The following is a 23,795-nucleotide window of genomic DNA, read 5'->3' as shown; positions in this document are numbered from 1 at the left end:
CAAAGAACCCCTTGCTCTATAGTTTCAGTATTTCTCTTTCCACTCATTGTCGAGGCTGAGTGTGTTATTTCACATAGCATGGGGATTTTCCTTTTGGAAAGCTTGGCATTTGAACAGCTGATATAAGGATTCTAGCCTCTGATTCCCAAAGGGATGTTTCTTAACTTGAACATAGAGTCTACATTTGTGCTCAGTGGGGAAGGAAGAGTAATGACATTAAATGAAGGCAGCACTGACTGTGAAATCAGTTACCTTTTAAATCTCAGGGTTATTGAATTAATGAATTAGTCTTAGAAGGCTGTGTATCATTCTTGGACTCCTGAGAAAGGAAATTGAATATTAACCCAGTTCACATCCATAATGCACAATTTATAGCTACATGCAGACTAAAACATATGGTGGAAACATTCTTTCATTCTTTCAGATTATTTTATGTTGAGTGTCCCACATACAGCAGGTCTTTAAACTGACTTGTCGTGTATGATCAAAATAATAAAACATCTGTTGATAATAACCTTGAGAACAAATTGGTGCTGCCCAAACTTGCTTGAGCTGTAAAATGTCCATCGTAATAATGACTACAAGATGCAGAGACAGTATTTTAAACACACACACACACACACACACAATTTGGTCGTGTCACCTCCAAAGTTATGCCCCCCAACATTGCTGAAACCTCATTCACAGAAAACTCAGGTTCACTGTGAATACGTGGGGCTATTTTTTTTAATGGTTAGAATGGTTGTGAGTTCTTAAAAAGTCTACAGAAGGAGATTAAATAACCATAGTTAGGCAGTTTCATATGAAGCATGTCAAAGCTGCATAGTTTTGAAACCTCAGGAGAAAGTTGAGCCTTCTGAGCATTTATAAACCACCAATGAATTGCCAGGCCCCAAACCACCTCAGAATTTCCTGCTGTCTGGTAAGTTGCCACAGCCTACACGATTGCAGCCAAAAACATACTCGGTACTGGAAAATCTGTGATTCTCATCACAGTCCCCGCCTTGCATGCCTTGGGACCACAGTCTGGTTAGAAGAAGCCCATGGAATATTTTGTAGTGTTTTTATTTCTCCTTCCTTCAGTTCTGCCATTGGCATGAGCTTCCCTTGAATAGACCAGAATCCTTAGTAGAAATTCCAAAAGAAAAATTCAGCGAAATAGTTCCACCTCCTGCTTTGGGTAAGTGTAGTAAATGCATTAGAACTTTTAGCTCCCAGAAATTTGGAGTCTACTATTTTATTGGGCCTGAGTGGAAGCACATTAAGTTTGAATGAGTGCTGGTACCCCCTTTCCTTGCCACATAGAGCCGTCCAGAGACTTTGCCTTCACTATAAACACAAATTAACTCTTATCCAACTGTGAAGTTCCTGACCCAGTACTTCCTACTATATGTTGGCTGAAAATCTCATTTCTAGCCAGTTGTCTCTGGTTCATTATTTTGCCTCATAAGCTCACTGTGAATATATTGCTAGTTGTGCTTCCTAAGACTGTAAACCACTTCCTTCACTTCTTTAGAAAATGGTCCACTAAATGAACAGAGGAGTTTATAATATGCCATTTCCTTTAAACACAGATGTCATGATATAGTAACAATAGTTCCTAAGTACTTGAGATGTACTGCTGAGGCCTCCATTATTTTATTTAAGCTCTACAACAAACAACCAATTAGCTTTTCTTACCCTCATTGGGAAGATAGGAAAACTGAATATGATAGTGTTTAAGTAACTTAAAATCACATTTCTATTAAACAGTGGGACCAGAATTCAGTCCCAACTATTTTGATTACATCTATCCAAGTCCTTACTGTTTCTTACTATAAACTTATATGGTAGATGTGATTCAAACCCTATACAGATGAAGAAACTGAGGCTAGAGAGTTAAGTCACTTACCCACTATATAAAGTTTATGCGAAAAGGCCAGGGAGAGAGAAAAATGATGCCACTGTGTATTTCTAGAGCATGCTTCCTTCTGTGATATTCTCACCTTGGCATCCCCATCAGTTTAATCAGAAAGCAGCCCTTACTATTCTTACCTAATCAATCACTGAGTCAATTCCACTTCTCTAATCCCTCTTAAACCCACTTGTTTTTCTCCAGACACACTGCCTACTGCAGGGTGCCGTCACTTCTCACCAGGATTATTGCAGCCTCCTAACTAGTCCTTATGTCCCAGTCTTAAGTCCCATTCAGTGCATTACTCACACCAGGGCCACTGCGCTTCCTTAAGATAAGTCAGGACTGCGATGTTTATTAGTCCTCATTGACTTTTAGGGAAAATCCAACCTCCTTGGCTCAACACCCAAGGTCTTTTATGTTCTACCTCTCTCTTAAGCCTCCAGCTTATCCTTTACTATTCCCTTCTTGCATCTGGACTCCAGCCACATGGCATGACTTAGAATTTCCCAAACTCAGAGGATTCTTTTTCTCCCCTCCTCTTTTTCTGTGAATGTACTTCTCCATGCCCCATCCCCTTTCCTAACTAATGCCTCCCCAAACTGAATGTAAGCTTAGGCATTCTCTCCTTCTGGGAGCCTTCTCTGACATAACCCTTAGCTCTTGAGTGCCTTTCTCCTCTATCGATCGGCCATTTGAAAGTCCTCTGTCAAGAACACTATGGGCCCTTTTCCAGAACTTAACAGTTGACCTCCCTTGGTAGCTGCTCAAAATAATAATAACAACTGCAATGTTCTTGTCCTTCAAAAAAGAGTGCATATATTGAATTAGAGAGAAAACAAATAGGGTGTCCTAGTTGCCTCCTCTGCCACAATTGTGCAGCCATTCACAGGACAAATTTTCCATCCTACCAGAATCCACCTAGAGATGGACTCAGATCCTGAGTCTCTGCTGGTTTAGCAATATTCAGTCAGTCAGTCAGTCAGTCACTAAATATGTATTGATTGCCTACCACATATTATGTTCTGTTTTAGCCTCAGGGCATATAACAGTAAACAAAACAAATAAAAATCTTTACCCTTGGTGAGCTTGTATTCAAGTGGAGGAGACCTCAAATAAACTAAATATGTAAAATGAATAGTATATTAGATGGTGGTAAGTGCTATGGGGGAAATACAGCAGATTTGTATTGACCTTAGTTACCCAAACAGGTAAAAGTCATTTAATGTTTCCCCTTGAAATAGCAATTTCCATTCAAAATGGTCATTGTCTTCATCCCTTGACTAGCATGTGTGAGTGGTGTGGTAACTCTACTCTCCTGGCTGGACTTCAGGCACCTTCAGAAAAGTGCAAGTATGGACTTAGCAGATACTGCTCTTACAAAAGCATCAAAGACATTCCACAGATACATCAATGGTACAGACTTACACAGAGTCGCTATCTCAGATTGTGTTGCCTTTCTCTTTCTCTCTTTATCTCATACACACACACACACAAAAGAGGTTCTTGGAACATAACTACATGTGACAGACATCTAGTCTATCTAGCAGATTCCACCTTCAAATATTTGGTGCTGGGAATCAGACCTATTTCACTGTTAACTATGACTGGAACACGTCAAAAGGCATTGTGCATATGCCCTCATGGGTGTTCAAGAGATGAGAAGCTAAGCTTTGAATATGAATGTGCTACCGAGCATTGTCAAGGCCTGAAATAAGATGCTGACCACTAGTGTACTTGTCTCCAGAGTTCCCACTGCTTCCCAAGCTAAACTTCCTAGCACTTCTCAACCCACATTAAATTTACCTCATTTCTGTGGAACTAAGAAAATAGCTCAAGGAAGTGAACTGTGTACTTGCTGTGAAGCTATAATTGCCAAAGCAATCTCTTCAGAAAGACTCTTTCTGCCTTCTTCCTTGACTGGATCAGGAACTCTTCCTAGAAGCTACCTATAACACCCAGGTACATATCACACCAATATCCTGATTGCCTGCTTCCTGGTCAGTCCTCTTCTCACCCCTCTGCTAAACTAGTCTTACTTGAAGGCACTATTATTCACTGCTGAATTCCAAACATCTAGCAGAGTACAGGCACCTACTCAGAAATACATGAAGGAAGAAAAGAAAAGAAGTTTCTACCAAAATAGGGAATTCATATCATAGAATAAGAAAATATTGGAGCTGGAAAAGATCGACAACTAATTCAACCCTATAATTGATTTTGATAGATGAGGAAAATGGAGTGTCACAGAGATGCAGGGACTCATCCAGAGTCAACACAGGAACCTAATGTTAGGACAGAAACTATACAAACAGTATCATTTCTTCCTCTGGTAGGAAATTTCTGATTATGATATAAACTGATAAAGCATATGCTCTTTGAGCAAAGAGGAATTGATTAATAAAATGAATAAAATATACTTTTTAAATGAGAATGTACCACTTCCAGTTTACTATATACATTTTGCAACATAGTATTTTTCTTATGCATTTTCGACCCAACTATAATGTAAAACAGAATGCTTGAAATGAAAAGTCCTTTAAATATTCAGCAGGTACAATCTTCAGTAGCCAAAATAGGCTATTCAGAGATGATACTTCCACCAGTCTCTTTGTCCCTACCCTAAGAAATCATGTGGCATCAGTTATGCCTTCAGAACTGAAAACATCAAGAATAAGAATAGAATATATTCCTCCCGTATTTGCATTGGAATGCTCATTCTGTTCCCTTGAAGATATTTGACTGTTGAATTTTTCTTGTATTTACATTATAGATAGATAGATGATAGATAGATAGACAGATAGATAGATAGATAGATAAATGCTTCTTATGACCTCATATTATCCCTATTTCACAGGAGAAACATTTGAGGCAAAAATATTCCTTCAAACTTCTTGCTTGGTTGTCTGTATCACAGCATGCCAACTTTAGCTCAATTGTTTAAACTTTATTTTTACAGCTTTTCAATATATTGGCAATGACCTTTGGTCAAAGGCAATAATATTCTAACCTAACTTCTATAAATGTAGCTAGTTGTTTGCTCCTGGTAATTTTGATTTATTTTCCCTATTTGCTATTTAAGACTCACAGACAGTTTCAAGCCTAAAAAATCCAAAATTTAAAAAATGCTAATTCATCAGCTGAAGTGCTGTTTCATTCACTTTTTGCCTAGCAATTTCCAGATGTCCTTCAGGTCATGATCTAACTATTGCTTCCTCAAAGATGTCGTCTCTGACCTTCGAATCTACATTAGCCAGCCCCTGTTATTTTCTACCATGGTAGTTGTGAATTTATTTGTATTCGCTTATTTCTCTTCTTAACATCTGCCTCTATCATTAGACACTAAACTCTATGAAAGCAGATACCATCCTTGTTTTGTTCACCGGCGACTATATAGCATCTAGCACAGTGCCTTGTGCATGGTAGCTTCTCAATAAATTAAGGGGCATATTAAAAGAAAACTTTTTATAAGTATTGAGAGATGAAAATTCTCTTTTTTTAATGTACCATTGTTTTGGTGCTCACTCTTATAAGCAATGTGTGTGTGTGTGTTCAGGAATCCTTGCCAACTGGGAGAGTGAGAAGAATACAGTAGGGAGTCAAGTAATTTTATCTTGCTTTCTGTGTTCTTTTCTAAGAACCTCTCCACCACCGCCCTTCACATGGCAGAATTCTGCAAGTGCAAACTCAAAATCACTAAATATCAGATATCCTGATAACACATTGGTGAATCTTCTCTGCCCACATGAGTAATTCAGTGTGAAATCCAAACACAAGAGGCTGTGCAAATGCTAAGCTCTTTGATAATCACCTCCAGCCATTTAACTAACAGCCTTGACCTTGACCAGAGTTAGAGCCAGGACAGAAGCAGTTCATGTCCTGCTTTTGATAAACATAAGTATCTAGAAAGGATTGGAAGGCTCCACATGAAATATCAGAATTAGAGAAGTAATCCTGATATATGTCAGAAGAATTATCTATTGTCTTTTTTGTTTTTTTTAACTTTTTTATTTTTATTTTTTAATTCTTTTCTTTAAATTCAATTTAGTTAACATATACTGTATTATTAGATTCATGGGTAGAATTTAGTGATTCATCAGTTGCATATAACATGCTCATGACAACAAGTGCCTTCCTTAATGCCCATCACCCAGTTACCCCATCCCCCCACCCACCTCCACCAGTTGTTGGAGGCAACAACTCTCAGTTTATTTCCTATAGTTAAGAGTCACCTATGGTTTGCCTCCCTCTCTGTTTTTATCTTATTTTATTTTTCCTTCCCTGCCCCTATGTTCATCTGTTTTGTTTCTTAAATTTCCACATTTGAGTGAAATCATATGGTATTTGTCTTGTTTCTTGATTATGTATCTCTCAACACTTCTTCTTACCTTTGCCTGTATGTCCCAGTGTGGCCATGCCTGGGTTACCTTTCCATCTGTATGCATGACTCCTCTACCTCAGGCCTGCTGTGTTACATGCAAATGAGGTTCATCATTATAATCCTAGTGGCTCAGTACTTGACTAAGAGCAGATACTTGATAAATAATACACAAATAATACCACACATATGGTTGCCCAATTACAAAGTACCTGTATATACAACGTTTTCTGATTTCAACATTGAGATAGCTAAATGAAGGAAATTTTATGGGGCCCAAGAGAAGAGGGTATCAAAAGCTCAGTGCTTGGAGTAACCATGTAAAAAACTAGACCCCATTTATCTATGTATGTGTGTGTGCATGCGTATCTATTATATGTACACACACACACACACATCTACTTAAAGGGCTCAGATCTACTTTGGGTAATACTAAGGCATATTTATCATTAGAACATTGGAACTTTATCATAGACTTCAGTAATCTAAACTGGATAATCTCCCTCTTCACTCACCTCTCTCTTTCCTGCTTCTCTGTTTTAGACAACTGTTCCTCCATTCCTCAGTATACCTAAGTTCCCTCAGTTGGTTCCTTCTTTACCACTTATCTCCTCCATGATATCTTCATGATATCTTTCCAGCCTATGTCAAAGACTGCCCAGACTCCAGCTACTGTAATCGGGGACATGTGTTGTACTACACATACACTGCCCATTTACAAAGTACGTGTATATGCAGGGTTTTCTAATTTCAACATCAGGATTACACCTTCTTGATTGGTATTCTATAGTATGTTTGTCTTCTGAATGATGACCCTCCCCTTAGTTTTTCTGTCCTCTGTGTGATTTTGTTTCTCCGAACAGATAATTCCACTTGAAATCAGAGATACTTCCCTAAAAGCAAATTAAAAAGAAGAATCAGTTGCACCCATTCTAAGTTTACAAGTATATATTTCATGATTTTATCCTCTAGTATTGGGCTCTTTTGTCCATCGTGGAAAAGAGTATTTTTTTTTCTGTTGTTATAACCATTTAGGTCACAAGCTGGACACAAATGGAGTACTAAAGAAGCAATAGTATATGATTGTTTTACCCTAGTAGTTGCTTAGGAATGATCATACTGCATATCTGATAAGGTTTTACTTGTATAAGTCTGATAAATTAATACAGAGTAGAGATTGCCCTGTATAGCAACTGTGCCCTTTATTTCTTTGTATCCTTGACAATGCCTAAAATAAATCTTTGCCTATTGTAGGTGTTGGTGAAGGTGTGATTTTTCTCTTGTTTCCTAGGGGATTAGTGAGTATTTAACTTGTCTCCCTATGTAGAACAAAAACGTTGCAATGATATTTTTAAGACTGTTGTAGGTTGATTCATTTTGAAATATTTTTTAAAATTTAACTTGTGTTTAGAAGATAGTTTTGGATTCATATTCCCCCTCCTTGAGATTGTGATAGGTCATTCTAGTCCTGTTGTTTTGTGTGTCATGGAATGTATTCATTCTGTGTTATTTCAAAAACGTTTTTTGGTAATTAATAAAGCCAGGGAATAGCTTATAAGTTAGAACTTTTGTGAGATTATGAAATACTTAGTACAATACTAAATATTATATTAGAACTTTTCATTAGTGCTCGTGGAAGTGTTAAATATTTAATACAGTACAAAGTTCTGTATTCTGTATGTTAATAATTTTATGAAAGTTCTAAGCTTTGGAATGGGAAAAGAGGTATCTGGAAATATACTCACTTTTTTGAGACATAATTCACAGGTCAGTCAATTTAAGAAATTCCTTTTCGGGGAGGTACAGAGAGAATGCATAAAATTCATATTTAAGACTCTGTAGTCTTAAGTATAGCTCTTATTCACTTTAAGCCTTACAGTTGAGGTTGGGGTTATCCCCTCAGTTTTTCTGTAGCAGGATGTGAAAAAACTACAGCTATTTGTAGGGAAAATGAACTTTGGAGTACATATTTTACCTTCCCAGGAAAAGCAACTATAAACTCCTTGTCCTAACTTTGGAGTACATATTTTACCTTCTCAGGAAAAGCAACTATAAACTCCTTGTCCTAACTTTGGAGTACATATTTTACCTTCTCAGGAAAAGCAACTATAAACTCCTTGTCCTACCGTGTGCCCTTCCACCCGCCATGGCAATTCTGAGTAAGGATGGCAGGCTCTCTCCCATCATGCACTCTTTCTTTGTAATGCATCATTTGACAGTGAAATCGTGTGCAGCATTCAAATTCAAAAAGTATTGAGACATGTAGCTCAGATATTGGAATTTGGGGAACATTTGGACGTTTACCACATCATTGAATTTGGGATTATCTTGGAAAATTCAGATTGCAGGCTAAGGGCTCTCCCAGATGCCCTCCCACGTACCAGAGTTTCTTCCTGCTGCCATCCTCAAAGCCAAAGGTCCTTAGAGATACCACTTCACCCTTTGGGCCTATATACCCTAGTCTATAAAAGTATAGAGGTTCAGTGGGATGACCTCTTAGTCCTTCCCAAATTTAAAAGCTTTCTTCTGGACCTGAAGGACTGAGTCTGTTACGTTGCATCTAAATATTTTCTCTTCAGTCATTTTGGAAAAAAAAAAAAATCTGTAAAAGAAAACCTGTTCAGGTCTCTGAAATACTTTTCCCCTGACCCAGTTGGTTTACTTTTTCACTGCATTTTCATCTGCTAGAGACTGGATGACTTTGGTTGAGTTCAGGGTCATTAAGCTAAAATAAAAAGACTGCTTTTAAGAACACTAACTGACAGCTTAGAAGTCTCTAGCAGAACACACCAAAAGGAGGTGAATTATTTCATAAATTGTATGTTGAACTCTGAAGTTCGGAGAAGTACTTCTAAAACCCACACACGTTTCTTCAACTTAAACTGCTGCTTCTTGCGTTTCTTCCCCTTATGGTTTCTGGTTTACCAGCTGCACAGCTGATTCTTTCAAGTGGATATTGCCCCTAAATACCTGATTGATCCAATTAGCCAACACTGAAATTTCTTAACTCCTGGTTCAACTAAGGGGGGAAAACTTGAATATATTAAAGTCAATTCCAGTGCAGACTGACAAAATTAAGAAGGAATCCAATAGAGAAAAAGAAAATAAGAACAGCTAGGTTTATCTGGTCATACATAATTATCCACATCTTTAGTAGGAAGAATTGCTTTTGTTATTAGTAAACCCCTAAATGGTACAGCTGTTTTGAAATCTGTAACTGGTAATAAATGTATAGACTGATGGCAAAATAAAGAATTGTACGAGAAATCAATAACGTAAAAGTGTCTGATTACTAAAATGCAGTGAATTAGCAAGAGAAATGTCCCAATAAAATATACATTGACAGCATTTAGCACAGGAAAGCAGGATAGCCTTTTTAGAAGCAGATATAGGCTATAACTAGACAGATTTCTAAGTGTATCAATAACACAAGGTCTCCTTTTATCTGAATCTCAACTACTGGTCTAACATTGTCTTACACCCTCCTCCTCCGTATCCATTTCTCTACTCCCACCAAATGACTGTGGTTCATTCATGCCACGCATTTTAAAGTACCTACTGTGTGCTGGCATAGTGCCATGTCCTGGGCTACAACAGTGAATAAGCAAAATACGCCTGACCCCATGGAACAAATATCACAATAAACAAGCAAACAGAAGTTTTACAGAATTTCAGACTATGTTAAGGGTTATTTTGACTTGAATCATGTCTCCTTCCTCCCCCAAAATAGATGATGGAGTCCTGACCCTCAGTAATTTTGAGTGTGACCTCATTTGAAAATAGGGTCTTTGTAGATGATCATGTTAAGATGGGGTCATTAAGGTGGGCCCTGATTTAATATGAATGGTGTTCTTATAAAAATGGGAAATTTGGACACACACACACACAAAGAACAGTAGGTGTAGATAAAGGCAGAGACTGGGGTGATGCCCTTACAAACCAAGGAATGTCAAACCATCAGAAGCTGGGAGAGAGGTATGGAATAGATTCTCCCTCTCAGTCTTCAGAAGGAATCAACCTTGCAAACACCTTGGCCTCAAACTTCTAACCTCCAGAACTATGAGATAATCAATTTCTGTTAAGTCCCCCACTTTGTGGTGGTTTGTGATGGCAGCTTTAGCAAACTAGTGCAAGCATTCACGAGAAAAGTAAAGTAGGGAAGGGAGGGAAGGAATTGGAGAGTTGAAATATTAAGTGACGTAGTCAGACCTCACTGAAAAAATTGCATTTGACAGACTCGAAAGTGAGGGAACAAGCCCGGCAAATGATCAGAAAGAAGAGCAAGTACTAAGTAACCGAGGGCCAAAGGAGACAGAAGAGATGAGTGGCCAGAGACTAAGCAAGGTGGCAAGTGGTATAAAATGACATGAGAGAGAAACTAGATCAGCTTGTCTTCAACAAGTAGTGCTTCTCAAATATTTGGGTCACAGGACTGCTTAATACCCTTAAAATTATTGAGACACTGAAGAGTTTTTGCTTATGTCTACTGTCATTTACTGACTTGGAAATTAAAACTAAGAAATATAAAAACTATTCATTAATGCATTTAAAAATAGTGATGAGGAGCACCTGGGTGGCTCAGTAGATTAAGCATCCACCTCTTGATTTGAGCTCAGGTCATGATCTCAAGGTCGTGAGATTGAGCTTCATGTCCAGCTCCACACTCAGCAGGGAGTTTACTTGAGATTCTCTCTCGGCCCCTCACCCCTGCTGTGTCTCTCTCTCTCTCTCTCTAAAATAAACATAAATCTTTAAAAACATAGTGATGAAAACTATCACTTTTATGGAAAAAAAAAGAGCTGTATTTTCTAAAATGAAATTACTGAGAACAACTTACTGTAAGATATGCGACCTTGGGCAACTTACTTAACCTTCTGTGTCTTAGTTTCCTCATCTGTTACTAGCTCATAGGATTATTGTGAGGAATCAATGAGATAAAGCAGATAAAATGCTAAGTATGGCACATAGCATGTATAAAATGACCTGTGAGCATTGCCTATTACTTTGTGGCTTTTGTTAGTGTTATTTATAATTACATGTAATAGTGAAACAATGAGGACATTGGTCACATACTGTGTGCCAGGCCACTGCCCTAGGTTGTTGGAAGGAGAAGACATAGCTAATTGGGTACCTGTAAAGCAGATGATCTAATTTGAAAGGACAAATATGTCACAAATAGTGCTTTATGTTAATTCTCTGTACCATTTGTAGTATGTCTCTAAATTATATCATACATATATATGTATTTTATATTTTCTGCAAGATAACACAAGATGGTGTATGTCAATTTCAAAATAAGAGGCAGGTGGAGAATTTTAGGTGCTGAGAAGAGGAATTTGCTCCACAGGATTAGGGAATTACAGTAAGGCTATGCAGTAGATATGGAATTTGCTCTATTGTATAAATGGGACAAATAGTCAGAACAAAGGAAGGCATTTCAGAACACTGAAAGGAGGAGTAAAATCATCAAGACTGGTCAGTTCTACTGTATTCAAGTAATAGTAAATAAAACAATTATTTGAGGATAAAAGATCACATAGCGTTTTAGCAGAAGCAGGATTGGAAAGGTGGGTAGTTCAGAGCTAAATGTGAATGGGAATCTATGGTCACCAGGGAATATGGGAATCTGTATCAGAACTGGGTACCCTGCAGCACTCAGTCCTAGTCTTAAAAACTGGCTTAATCATTTAGAGTTCCACTACAAGCCATCAGCATCGTGGTTTGCAGTACTCCCTAAAGTCAGGCAGTCTAGGTTCAAATTCCAGTGCAGCCCCTCACTCATCCTCTCTGTGCCTCAATTTCACTATCTCTAAAATGGGGAGAATAATGATGCCCACTTCATAGAATTATTGTGAAAAGCAAATGAAATCAAATCATGCATGTAAAATTGTTAACACTGAACTATTCTAACCTGGGCCTTTGGGTGCAGCCCTTTTGGGACCCAGAGGAAAATATGAGCATCTTTTGGAGTTTCCAGACCCTACCCCTTTTCTGTCACTCTCCTTTTCCCACTCCCTAGAACCATGCACTGCTGCTATTCGCTTACTCTATCATCCATGATCTGAGCAAACATTTACTGTTGTCCCTATTTGTGCAGGATATTGCTAGGTGTTCAGAATAGACCTTAGGGTACCATCAATAATTAATTAACCCAAAGGCTGTGTGCCCTATCATTATCCAATCTACAGTATGCATATTTTGTTTGTTACATTGCCTTCCAAAGCTTCTCTCACATTTTACCATCACCACAGTTAGACTAGGAAAAAAATGAGAGGGTGATTTGACTAGTCCCACTGCTCTCATGAACCACCAGACAAAATGAGATCAGTTGTGGATTTTAGAGTAGTAGAAAAATACAACCTGCCATGCATCTTAGTGGTTAAGTGGCATTCTCTAAACAAAATATCCGAGCCCTGCTTAACAATGCTACTGCGACTTAAAATCAGCCCTATCAATGCCAAGCTAGAAATGTGCATTAAAAACACCTGTGTAGGGGCGCCTGGGTGGCTCAGTTGGTTAAGCGACTGCCTTCGGCTCAGGTCATGATCCCAGGGTCCTGGGATCGAGCCCCGCATTGGGCTCCCTGCTCGGCGGGAAGCCTGCTTCTCCTTCTCCCACTCCCCCTGCTTGTGTTCCCTCTCTCGCTGTCTCTCTCTCTGTCAAATAAATAAATAAAATCTTTAAAATAATTAATTAATTAATTAATTAAAAAAAATAAAAACACCTGTGTATATGCATTAGGGCACTTGTAATAGAAAAAAACAGGAAACAGAAATAAAAGTGGTTTATCTCCTGACAAGGGAAACTGTAAAGAGAGAGGCATTATTCTAATGCATATAGCACAAATGAGTTACTACAAAACCAAAATTATTTTATTAACTAATAAAGGCCACAGGAGACATAAGGAAAATACACAATTCTATTTTGAGCCTGCAATTAAATTCTATAATTAATATGAGGTCATTAAATTTTTATATCTGCCTTAAATCCTTTAGATGAAGATTCTAATCAGTTTTAAGTTTGGCTTAAATATGCTCTTAGTCTTAAGCAACTATTAAAAGATAATCCTAAAAACAGAAATTGTAAAAAAGGTAGATTAAAAATATATATGTATAGCTCTGTAAATATAAGAAAGCTGTGTGTGTGCAAATGTTTTTAGAGGTTAGAATTAAAATCAGAGTAATTAGGAATGATTTGAGATTTATAAAAATAGGCCATCAGTTTTCTTTCCTCTGAACATGGTGGGAAGAAATTTAGGTTTTTGTTTTTTTTTTTAAGTTACAAAGAGTTCTGGAAGGAATTCTTAAGCTACTTTAAAAATATTTTTTCATGTTCTATGTAGAAATTTTGAAAAACATGAAAAAACTCAAAGAAAATAAAGTCTCCTATGTATTTTTTCAGTCACTATATGTATCTCAAATTGTTTTTTCAACAGGTTATATAATATATATTATTTTAAATGTAATTTTCTTATTTCATGGTATATTTGAGCATTTTTCAAAGCCATAAAAATGATTCTAAAATAGTAATTCTAATGGTTGTTTAGTTTATTATTAATATTATGTGGCCATAATTTATTTAGTTGGGTATTTATCACTGGACATTTAAAGTATTTATAATCACAATATAGATTAACTCTTTGGTGAACATCCTTATCCTAAATTATATAAATATTGATTCTTTATCTTAGATAAATCCTTAAAAATGTAATTGCTAGTTTGAAGAACATAAAACATTGACTTTGTTAGATATTTTTAAGCTTCTCTCCAGGTGGTTTGTACCACTTGCTGCTCCCTCCAGCACAATACACAAGGGCCTTGTGTATTCATTCACCAGTGTTCACCAACATTCATTCATTCATTCATTCATTCATTCAATATGTGTTCACTGAGGACCTACGCTGTGCCCGACATTGTACAAAGAATTGAAAATACAGAAGTTAATTAGACAGACTTTATTACTACCTTCTTAAAATGTCCAATTTAGTGGGCAAGTAAGAGACTAGTTTATAAAATAAACAGACTAGTTTATAAAATAGTTATAAACTGTTTTAAGTATTACAAAGGAAATAAGCAGATGGTCTCATTTTTATGTTTGCCAATTTAATAGGCAAGATCATTTCTCATTGTTTTAATTTGCATTTTATTACTAGCGAGGTTGAACATAGTTTTATAAGCCTATCGATTGAATTGTCTTTTTTTCTGAATTATCAGTGATGTCTCTTGTCCATTCTTTAATGCTGACACATTTTCTTATTGAGTTTTTAAATCTTATTAAAATCATCTGTAATTTATCATCTAAGTTTTGTATCAGATGATTTCTGATGCATACAAGTGCTCAGCTCTGTTAGTATATCTTGTATAGTTTCCTTCATTTTATATTATGTTTGAAAAGGCCATCCTCTCCCTGAAATCAGTTAGATGTAGCCCAGTATTTTTATTCCACTGTATTTCTCTTGTACATTACCCATTAATTTCCTTCTTTTCTTGAATTTTCAATCTCTTTCTTGATCTCGCTCATCAACATTTAAATGTACTCTCGGTTACTTACCAACATAAACAAATCCTTTCATCCATACCCCCATGTAACGATCCTAACTCTACAGAGCTTCGCAGCCCCATTTCTTCTGCTACTTCAATTTCCTCATCTTCTCCCTCCTCAAACCACCCTAAGATGGTTTTTATGCTCAATGAGTCACACTGAAACTCTTGCTGAGATCTCCCTCCATGTCATTTATTCAAATGGATCTGTACATCCTCAGAGATGGAGAAGTTAAAACACAGTATTGTTTATTTCAGCAGATGATCTTATCCTCTTTACTGAAAAAAGGAAAATCTTAATCTTTCCATTAAAGGTATCTCAGTTTCTTCCTATTGAAGGCAATCATTTTCAATTATATGATTTATTAATCATATGAGATGAATAATCAATTTCACAGTGCAAACTTATTGTCAGAGCTACTTCTTAAGTATCAGTGCATCTCCATGGCCCTTTGGCCAGACAACCTGGAAGTAGAAGAACTCTCATATGTCCTCACGGTGATAGGAACTTGTAGCTGGTTTGCATATGGTTCCTTGTGTTGTTCTCTGAGTCTTTGCTGAATGCTGTGGCTATTTCCCTGTCTTTCCTGGCCATTGGACATCCTGCTGGCATCTGTGCCTGCAACTGGAGAACTTGCGGTCTATGTTTTGGGTATTACAAGAGCCCACTTATCTTCTGTGGTGTACTTGCCTCCATTTTGGATCTTGCTAACTCTAGAGATCCTCAACCTCATAACCACATCTTCTAAATCATCTTGGCTTAAGTTGTTTATATGGAAATGCCTGCTTGGGATCACCTCATTCTTCAGCATGCTCGTCTCAATGGAAGGCCGCTGGCTCTCTCAGTTGCTTTTCTTTGAAATCCCATTAGAAGTACATGGGAACTTCTAGTTATTTTCCATGCCATGTGAAAACCATAACTAGGAAACTGTGAGTGGGAGGTTGGATATGTAGTACAAGTACTGTCTCAGCTTCACTCCCCCTCTGTCTCCATATAACCACTTCCAACTCTGTTGTATGAGAGTCTCCAAGGAGCACTTTTCCTCAGAGTACCAAAAGGCTAGTGGGACACAGTCCCCATTGTTCTCAGATTTTCCCCAAAACCTATGCAGTTGTTTCCCACATTCCCCCACTCACTACCACCTCAAGCATCTGGGATTTTGACCTAGAGGAAGGATCAAGGTCATACCTGTTCGATCCTTTGCCCTTCCCTTCTCCTTTTTGGAGGAACTTTTGTACTTTCTCTTCCTGGTTGGCAAGATCTTCCCTCATTTGAGGGAAGGATACTTCCCTTCCTTCCTTTAAGGACATCTTATTGAGGTATTACCTTTCCCTGAACTATTGATTCAATGGACAAGATGTCTCAAGTCAGCATTCTTTAAAAAAAATAAAAAACATATCAGTTTAGTATTTTTAAATATATTGTGCTTTTCATAGGCACTTTTTGTCTCTTAAAGGAGCACTTAGCTGTGTTTAACACTGTTTATTACTCGCCTATCTTGAAATAATATTTTATCTTTCTTGATAGTAACCGTTCTTGATTTACATGTATCTATCTGGTCAGTTTTCTTAGTCAACCTTATCTGTTCCTCTTCACCCAACTTCTAATAACTGGGATGCTTCAGCCTCAGTCCTGAGTCTTTTTATTCTCCTCTCTCTCTATGGGTGATCTTATGCAGTCTGATGTCTTTAAATCCATCTATAAGCAATTAATTTGCAAATACATATCTTCAGAGAAGGCATTTTCTTGTGCTCCAGTCTTGTATATCTAAGTGACTCTTCAGCATTTCCATTCTCATGTCTTACAGGCACTCAAATTTAGCATAACCAAAATTGATCTCATAATCTGATCCTCCAAACTCATTTCTCTCAGAATTCTCTATCTCAGTACATAGACCATCCAATTTTATAGGTCAGAGACCTAACAGAATATCTCTTTCTTTCTTTGCCATATCCAAACAATGACCTAATCCTATCTATTTTTCCCTTCTCACATCTCCCAAATCTCATCACTTCCTGCATTTTCATTGCCATCAAACCAGTGTAAACTGCCTCATTTTCTACTGGGCATTAGCACAGTAGCCCCCGATCAGCCTTGCCACTTTCTCTTTTTGCTCCATCAACCTTTCCTTCCCATTGTAGCCAGAGTCATTGCAATCCTTCGAGTTACTTAATCTCTCTCTATTTCAGTTCCCTCATCTGTAAGCTAGGAATAATAACAGTTCCTACTTCATGTAAGAATTAAATGTACTATAGAACACTGACTGGTACATAGTAAAACTATATAAGAATTCGCCGTTCTCGTGATCATCATAATTCTTATTATTGAAAACTACCTTATTCAAAAATTTTCCATGGTTTCTTAAAATGTTTAGAAAAGAGTTCAAAAGTCTTAGCAGAGCCTATAAGGCCCAGCATGATCTGGCTCCTTCCTACTTCTTCAGTATTACTTAGAGCCAAAGTCTACCTCACTCACTGTGCTTAAGACATTGGGCTAGTCTTTTGGTTCCTCCATCATGCTAACTCCTTTCTGTGTCAAAGACCTCACATACATTGTTCTGTCTGCTCAAGATGCTCTCCCTCACACTCAGACTAGTCAATTTCTGCTAATTCAAATGTCATTTTCTAAAAGAAAACTTCCTTAACTACCCAGACTAGGGCAGGGCTTCTGGCTATATTTCCCCAAATGCTCTCTTCTCCTTTGTAGCACCTAGAGCTGTCATAAATCAAATAATTCATTATATAACTGTCCCTGGCTTCCACCACTAGAAGATGCGAGTGTAGGGACCTGTTCTATTTTGTTTATCATTATTTTCCCAGAATTTAGCACAATGCCTTGCACATAGTAGATACTCAATAAATATTTATTGAATAATCAAGTGTACTGAGTATCTTAGTAAATTTTATAGCTTTTTATTTTCATGTAAAGACTGCATATTTCCTGTTTTTCTCTATACATATTTAAACTTTAAGCTGATACTGTGGATGGGATTGTATTAAAATATGCCACAATTGGTCACAACTGGTATATGGAAAAGGTTTTTTAAATGTATTCTATTCAGTATCCTCAGCTCTGTCATGGGTTCTAGTTTCTTTTTTCCCAACTCAGTTGTTTCTGTTTCCAGACTCACAGATATATTATCTGCTAATTATATTGTTTCATCAATTCCTATACTTCTTACTTGTTTTACCTTATTGCATTTGCTAGAACATTTTGAATAATGATAAATAATTGTAATGATAGAGTGATGTTCTGTGTTAGTTTTATAGACTGCGAAGGATATTATATACAATATTTATGAAATCTGTTTCTTGATTAGGAGTGGTTGCTGAATTTTATTAGCCTTTATATGATTTTTCAAGATGATCATGTAGTTGATATGATGAAGTATATTAATATTGATCTAACTTTATATTCTTAGAATAAGTTCTACTTGGCTATGGTATATTATTCTCTTAGAATACAAACCCTCCAGTGCACATAAAAGCATATACACACAACACATTTGTGTTCCTGTACATGCCTATGTATGTATGTGTATGTATATATAATGTATATGTGTATGTTTATATATATACATACATATACACATTTCTAAAAGCCTAACAAAATTGAAATTTTATTGGAGATAAAACCACACAACTAACTCAAACATCAATTTCCTTTGTTCTTGCCTCTAATTCTGCCAACCCATTGTGATCACATTGGTTATCTTAGGCTAACAAGGAGCCTGGACTGGCAATTATATACATATTGGACTAAATAAAAGTGAAAACAAATTCTTTTTCAATAAATAAAATTTCCTCAGAGGAACATAAAAAATGGTATTTAAGTATCATTTCTAGGCAAAAATCAGTGTAGTTTGGAACATTAAATCTTTCAAAATAAGACATCCATGAGAGGCTAAATAATGAAGGAGTTCCTTGGCTATGAAAGTCTAGGACTTTTACAATGGATATTCCTTAGGTATGCTACTATCAGGTTTATGGGAAAGCTAGAGAGAAGATGGAAGGAGAAAGATCCTTCACTAAATATTTGTTAAATGCCTCCCATGCAGAAACCTTTGTACCACAATAAGGATCTAGAGATGAATAAAAATTATTTTCTACCCTACCAGAGAGATTAATGAGGTAAACACATTCAATAAAGAATTTCTTTTTCTCGTGTAGTAAATGATAGGATAGAAGTGTATGAATGAGGTTCTGTAGAATCCCAATGGAGGCCATCTTACAACCTGTGAGTTAAGAGGATCTTCTTGGAGAGAAGACATTTAAGGACTTTCCCTAGCCTGCTCTTTTCCATTGTCAGGTGAAAATGACAACTCATATGGAGACTTGTTTCATCAGAGGACATGGAAGTTATATTTTATGTCCTCTCTCTATACCATTCTTGGACAAATAGCTTTTCTGGTTAAACCTATAACAAGGGGACATAACATATGCTAGGAGTGGTTAGCATATTTTGAAGATGAGCTCCAGAACCATGCCACCCAGACAGCCTTTGTGGCCTCAACAATACTGTACATCATCTGAGGTTCATGGTTAAATATCTTTCATTAAGGTATTTCTTTTAGGAGAGAATTCTTTTGAATGATAGTTTGCTAGATTCAACATTGTGAAATAATTCTAAAGTAGAATGTATTTTTATATTCATGAGTCACAAAACATAATGTTGGCAATTCCTGGCTTGCTTTTTAGTGAATAGAATACATTTTCAAAACCATTTTGTGACTTTATACTAATCAGAATGCATACCTCAACTAAAGAAAATAATCTCTCCTATGATGACATGGTAAGTAAACCAGCCACAATAGTAGCCAGGAAAGATATAGTAAGATGTAAAAAATAGCCTCTCTCTTTATCCACTTAGTTGCCTCTTGGGCCTCTATTTCAAGCAAGAGAAGTGCTTTAGAGATTGGTAACAATATATTGCAGACTTGCCTGAAGTAGGAGGCCAGCATTTACACTGGAACCTCTGAACCCCAAGTCACTGCACAGCTGGTTTGACTAAGCAGGGTCCTCGCTCCCAAACAAGGAGCTTAGGACCAAAACTCGCTGAAGGGACTAGAGTTAAAATGGCCTCATCTACAAAAGAAGCCTCGCAGCATGATTTCAGGGTCTAGCTCTGGAGGATCCAAATCTGATAAGGGATCACAAGTGATCATGTGGTATGACCATCAAGGGTGACATAGACAAGGCTTAAAATTGACTTTTACCCTGGTGTTTTATGGAGAAACCATGTGGTATAGATCTGATAACTCCAAGCAGTGTTTCTTTCACTTAGTATATGAAGTTATTAATATAAAATCAGGTATAATTTATTGCATGCCCACTCTGTGAAGTGCCTGTTGCAGATGCTTTATGAATTTAACTATTTTTAATCCTCACAAAAACTCTGTGAAATAGGTTCTACTATATCCATTTTATACATGTTGAAATTGACTTAGAAGCAAGTAAATATCTTACCAATGATACATTTAGTAAGAAGCAAAAAAGAGTGCAAAGTCTGACACCAAAACTCATACTCTTTATTACAGAGAACACCTAACACAATCTGTGTCCCATAGTCCTATCCCAGCAAATGTTACTTTTTTTCCTTCAATATCCCATTTCTTCCTTTTTTTTTTTTTTTTGTCATTGTCACCTCCCCCTTTTTTTAAATAGCCCTTTTATGGGCACATGGGTGACTCAGTCAGTTGAGTGTCTGACTCTTGGTTTCAGCACAGGTCATGATCTCATGGGCTGTGGGATTGAGCCCCGCATCAGGCTCCATGCTCATTGGGGAATCTGCTTGAAGATTCTCTTCGTCTGTCCCTCCTTCCACTCATGCTCTTTCTCTCTGTCTCTCTCAAATAAATAAATCTTTAAAATAAATAAATAGCCCTTTTAAAAGTACCTAGACTTTAGAACCATAGATCTTCCTCTCTCCTTAGGTAGAATAAATTAATTGCTTTCTCCTTCTCACTAATTAACATGTGTGTGAGTGTGTTCAGTCTCTGTCTCTCCCACAAGATTATGAGATACCCTCAATTTAATTTAGGGTTAGTGCTGCCTCCTTTAAGCAATACATCTAAGAACTATTTTGGTGAAAAGAATAGTACTTTATTTATGCCCACAAACACTTTTTAAGCCTCTAGTATGTACTTAAAATGAGTCTACATGTCCCAAATACAGCCTTGAAGGCTTTTCTTATTTGTCCTAGTATCCCAGAGGTTCAACCTATACTGTCCAGTATGCAGTGGATTTAGAGTTTTGAGCTCTTGGGTCATGGGATTCTATGGATGAAATTAGGAACAAAAATCTCAGTGAACAGAGCATCCCTGGTCATCAGTAGATTTATGAGTCTCTAGCTTTACAGGACATTGCAATGTCCTCTCCCCAGATGTTCTTAGTATACCAGATTCCCGATGAGAAAATCTTGGCTCAAGAATTATTTTTACTACTGGGCGCCTGGGTGGCTCAGTTGGTTAAGCGACTGCCTTCGGCTCAGGTCATGATCCTGGAGTCCCTGGATCGAGTCCCGCATCGGGCTCCCTGCTCGGCAGGGAGTCTGCTTCTCCCTCTGACCCTCCCCCCTCTCATGTGCTCTCTCTCAAATAAATAAATAAAATCTTTAAAAAAAAAAAAAGAATTATTTTTACTACTGATTGGCTATTTTAGTTTGGATAAAGTCAACCTCTCTGAGTTTTTCCATCTTCACTTGGAAAATGGAGCTAATAAGTCCCACTCTATCTCTCAGCATTGTTTAAAGATGTAATATGGAAACTTGTACAAGTGGTCTTTAAAAATAAGCAAGGGCAAAAAAATGGAAGGCTAGGCAAATAAGTCGACACACTTGCTGCTGAAAACATCTACAACTGTACCTACAAAGAGGGAGGAGAAACAATATTATCCATAATATTAGCTACCATTTAATGTGTCTCACTGTTCAAGTAATCAGTATATTCATTCTTTGCTGCATTCACTGACTCTGTAATGAACATATAGTGCCCACTATATGCCAAGGAGCCAGGGATATGAAACTATGAGCAAGACAGGAATATAATAGCCCAGCAAGGAAGATATTATTAACCCCATCTTACAGAGGAGGAAACTGAGACTCAGAGAAGTTAAGTCACTTGCATAACATTATAGCTGCAAATCATTTCATATATAAAACTTTTTTGATTAATGAGGGCCCCAGGAAGTCAGGAATGTGCCTGTTAGTTCACCTTGGTACATCCAGCACATCACCTATTGCCAGACAAAGAGTAGATACTCAATATTTGTTAAATAAATCAATTAGTGAGTAAGTGAGTAAATGAATGAACAAGAGTTTAGATAGAGTAGAAGAAAACATGAGAAACCAGAGGAATATTGATAATTGAAATTTGTTGTTGCCATGGGCATCCCTAACTGACCACCAGCACCATACACGTAATAACCAAATGGGACGATGTAGTTATTTGGAAGACTAGGAACTGCATACTAATAAAGGTTGTATATTATGCTTTTAAACACAATTCAAAATTTTAACTTTGGCACCTGCATAACATGACTATCTTAACTTCCTTCTTATGACTTTAGTTCTATTTTGATGACTGGACATAATGAAAACTTGCTGACTAGGTGCAAAGTATTGAGCTACTGCAAGACAGTCAGTCTGGATTCTTCGATTAATTGTTAATGAAGGAAACATAGTTTATCTTTGTAGCCCAAAAGGTTTCAGGCTCAGTATCTATCATCTGGCATTCTTACCCATCTCTATTGCAGACCTGCCATATGAGTCTGTCTAGACCGCCGCTTAACTTAACTAGAGCTTTTTTCCTTATCTTTGATGTAGAGATATGATGTAAACCTTTTTCAGACCCATTATGAGGAACTACTTTAAAGAATGGATGTTAAGTTATTACCTCCATGTCCCCAGTCACATAATTAAATAATGTCTACCTTTTTCTCCCCCTTAGGGTTAAAGAAATAAATGTGGTATACAAAATTAGCAGCTTTTTGGAGTCATTGAAGTGCCCACCCCTATATATATACATACCCTATTTGGGAATACTCAGTTTCCTTATTTTCATGTTACATTCTGATATGTAACTGGAAAGTCTTTTAACAGTGAAATTTCTGGGCAATGGAGGTTTCATAGTTTACAAATAGGAGAGGGATTGTCAGAGAAGCCTGTAGCCATTAGGCACATTTGAAAATTATTTACTTTTTCAAGGAATAAAAAGGAATCCATCTCACCCAGAGCCTGGGCAATTCTTGCCTTTGTCTTTAGATGAATCGAAATTGAAATGAATTCAGGCATCAAGCCAATTCTCTTCCTAGTCCTCCTCTTCCATCCAGGGTGGGGGGAAAAAAAGCAGTTAGTGGAAATTATGCTGGCTATATCCTACTCACAAAAGGAAACAAATGTTCCAGTACAAAGTCAGTAGGAGGCTTTTGATACCAGATGAATTCTCTATTCTTTCATTGCACTTGGATTTGTCCATAACCACACCCACAGTTTTCAATAAATGATCCTTTAGATTCTAAGTAAAGCCTTGCTAATGGGTGACTTTATAAAATGCTTTAAGCAAAATGTATAAAGATTCATATACTGTTCCTAAGCATTTTTTTAAGAAGTGAAAGGCTTAGAAATTCTTTTATTCAACTTATTTTATTAAATTTGATATATGTGCTTGTTTGAGCTGGGTAAAAATTAAGTAGAAATAGGGCACATCTTCAAAAAGAAGACTTCTTTCTGTGTAACTTCTTTAATATTTCTTAAATTAACTCTAGATATAAGTATCAACTAAATACCAAATATAACCCTGATGTATAGTACAAGTTCAGTGTTTTTAAATGAATAAATGGAAGAATTAATGAATGTTCTAGCCTACAATTGAGAATCTATTTTTCATACAGATGTTGTCCTGGACACTCTGGCTTACAAATGGGAACTGTCCAGACCTGCCATGAGAAGTGATTATAGAAAAATGTTTCACCTGTGTAAAAATTC

The 23,795-nt window shown here is 36.9% G+C and overlaps 1 protein-coding gene across 3 annotated transcripts in view; it reads left to right on the top strand.

Annotated features, from left to right (window-relative positions):
• Positions 1–23,795, top strand: part of DLG2 (discs large MAGUK scaffold protein 2) — a 719,122-nt gene that overhangs the window by 131,870 nt on the left and 563,457 nt on the right. The window lies entirely within an intron of this gene.

The sequence above is a fragment of the Leptonychotes weddellii genome, chromosome 11 (genome assembly GCF_054177405.1).
Source record: "Leptonychotes weddellii isolate Sample4059 chromosome 11, ASM5417740v2, whole genome shotgun sequence".
Classification (NCBI taxonomy): Eukaryota; Metazoa; Chordata; class Mammalia; order Carnivora; family Phocidae; genus Leptonychotes; species Leptonychotes weddellii.
The sequence above is the reverse complement of the archived record's forward strand: the minus strand, read 5'-3'. Positions and strand labels throughout refer to the sequence as shown.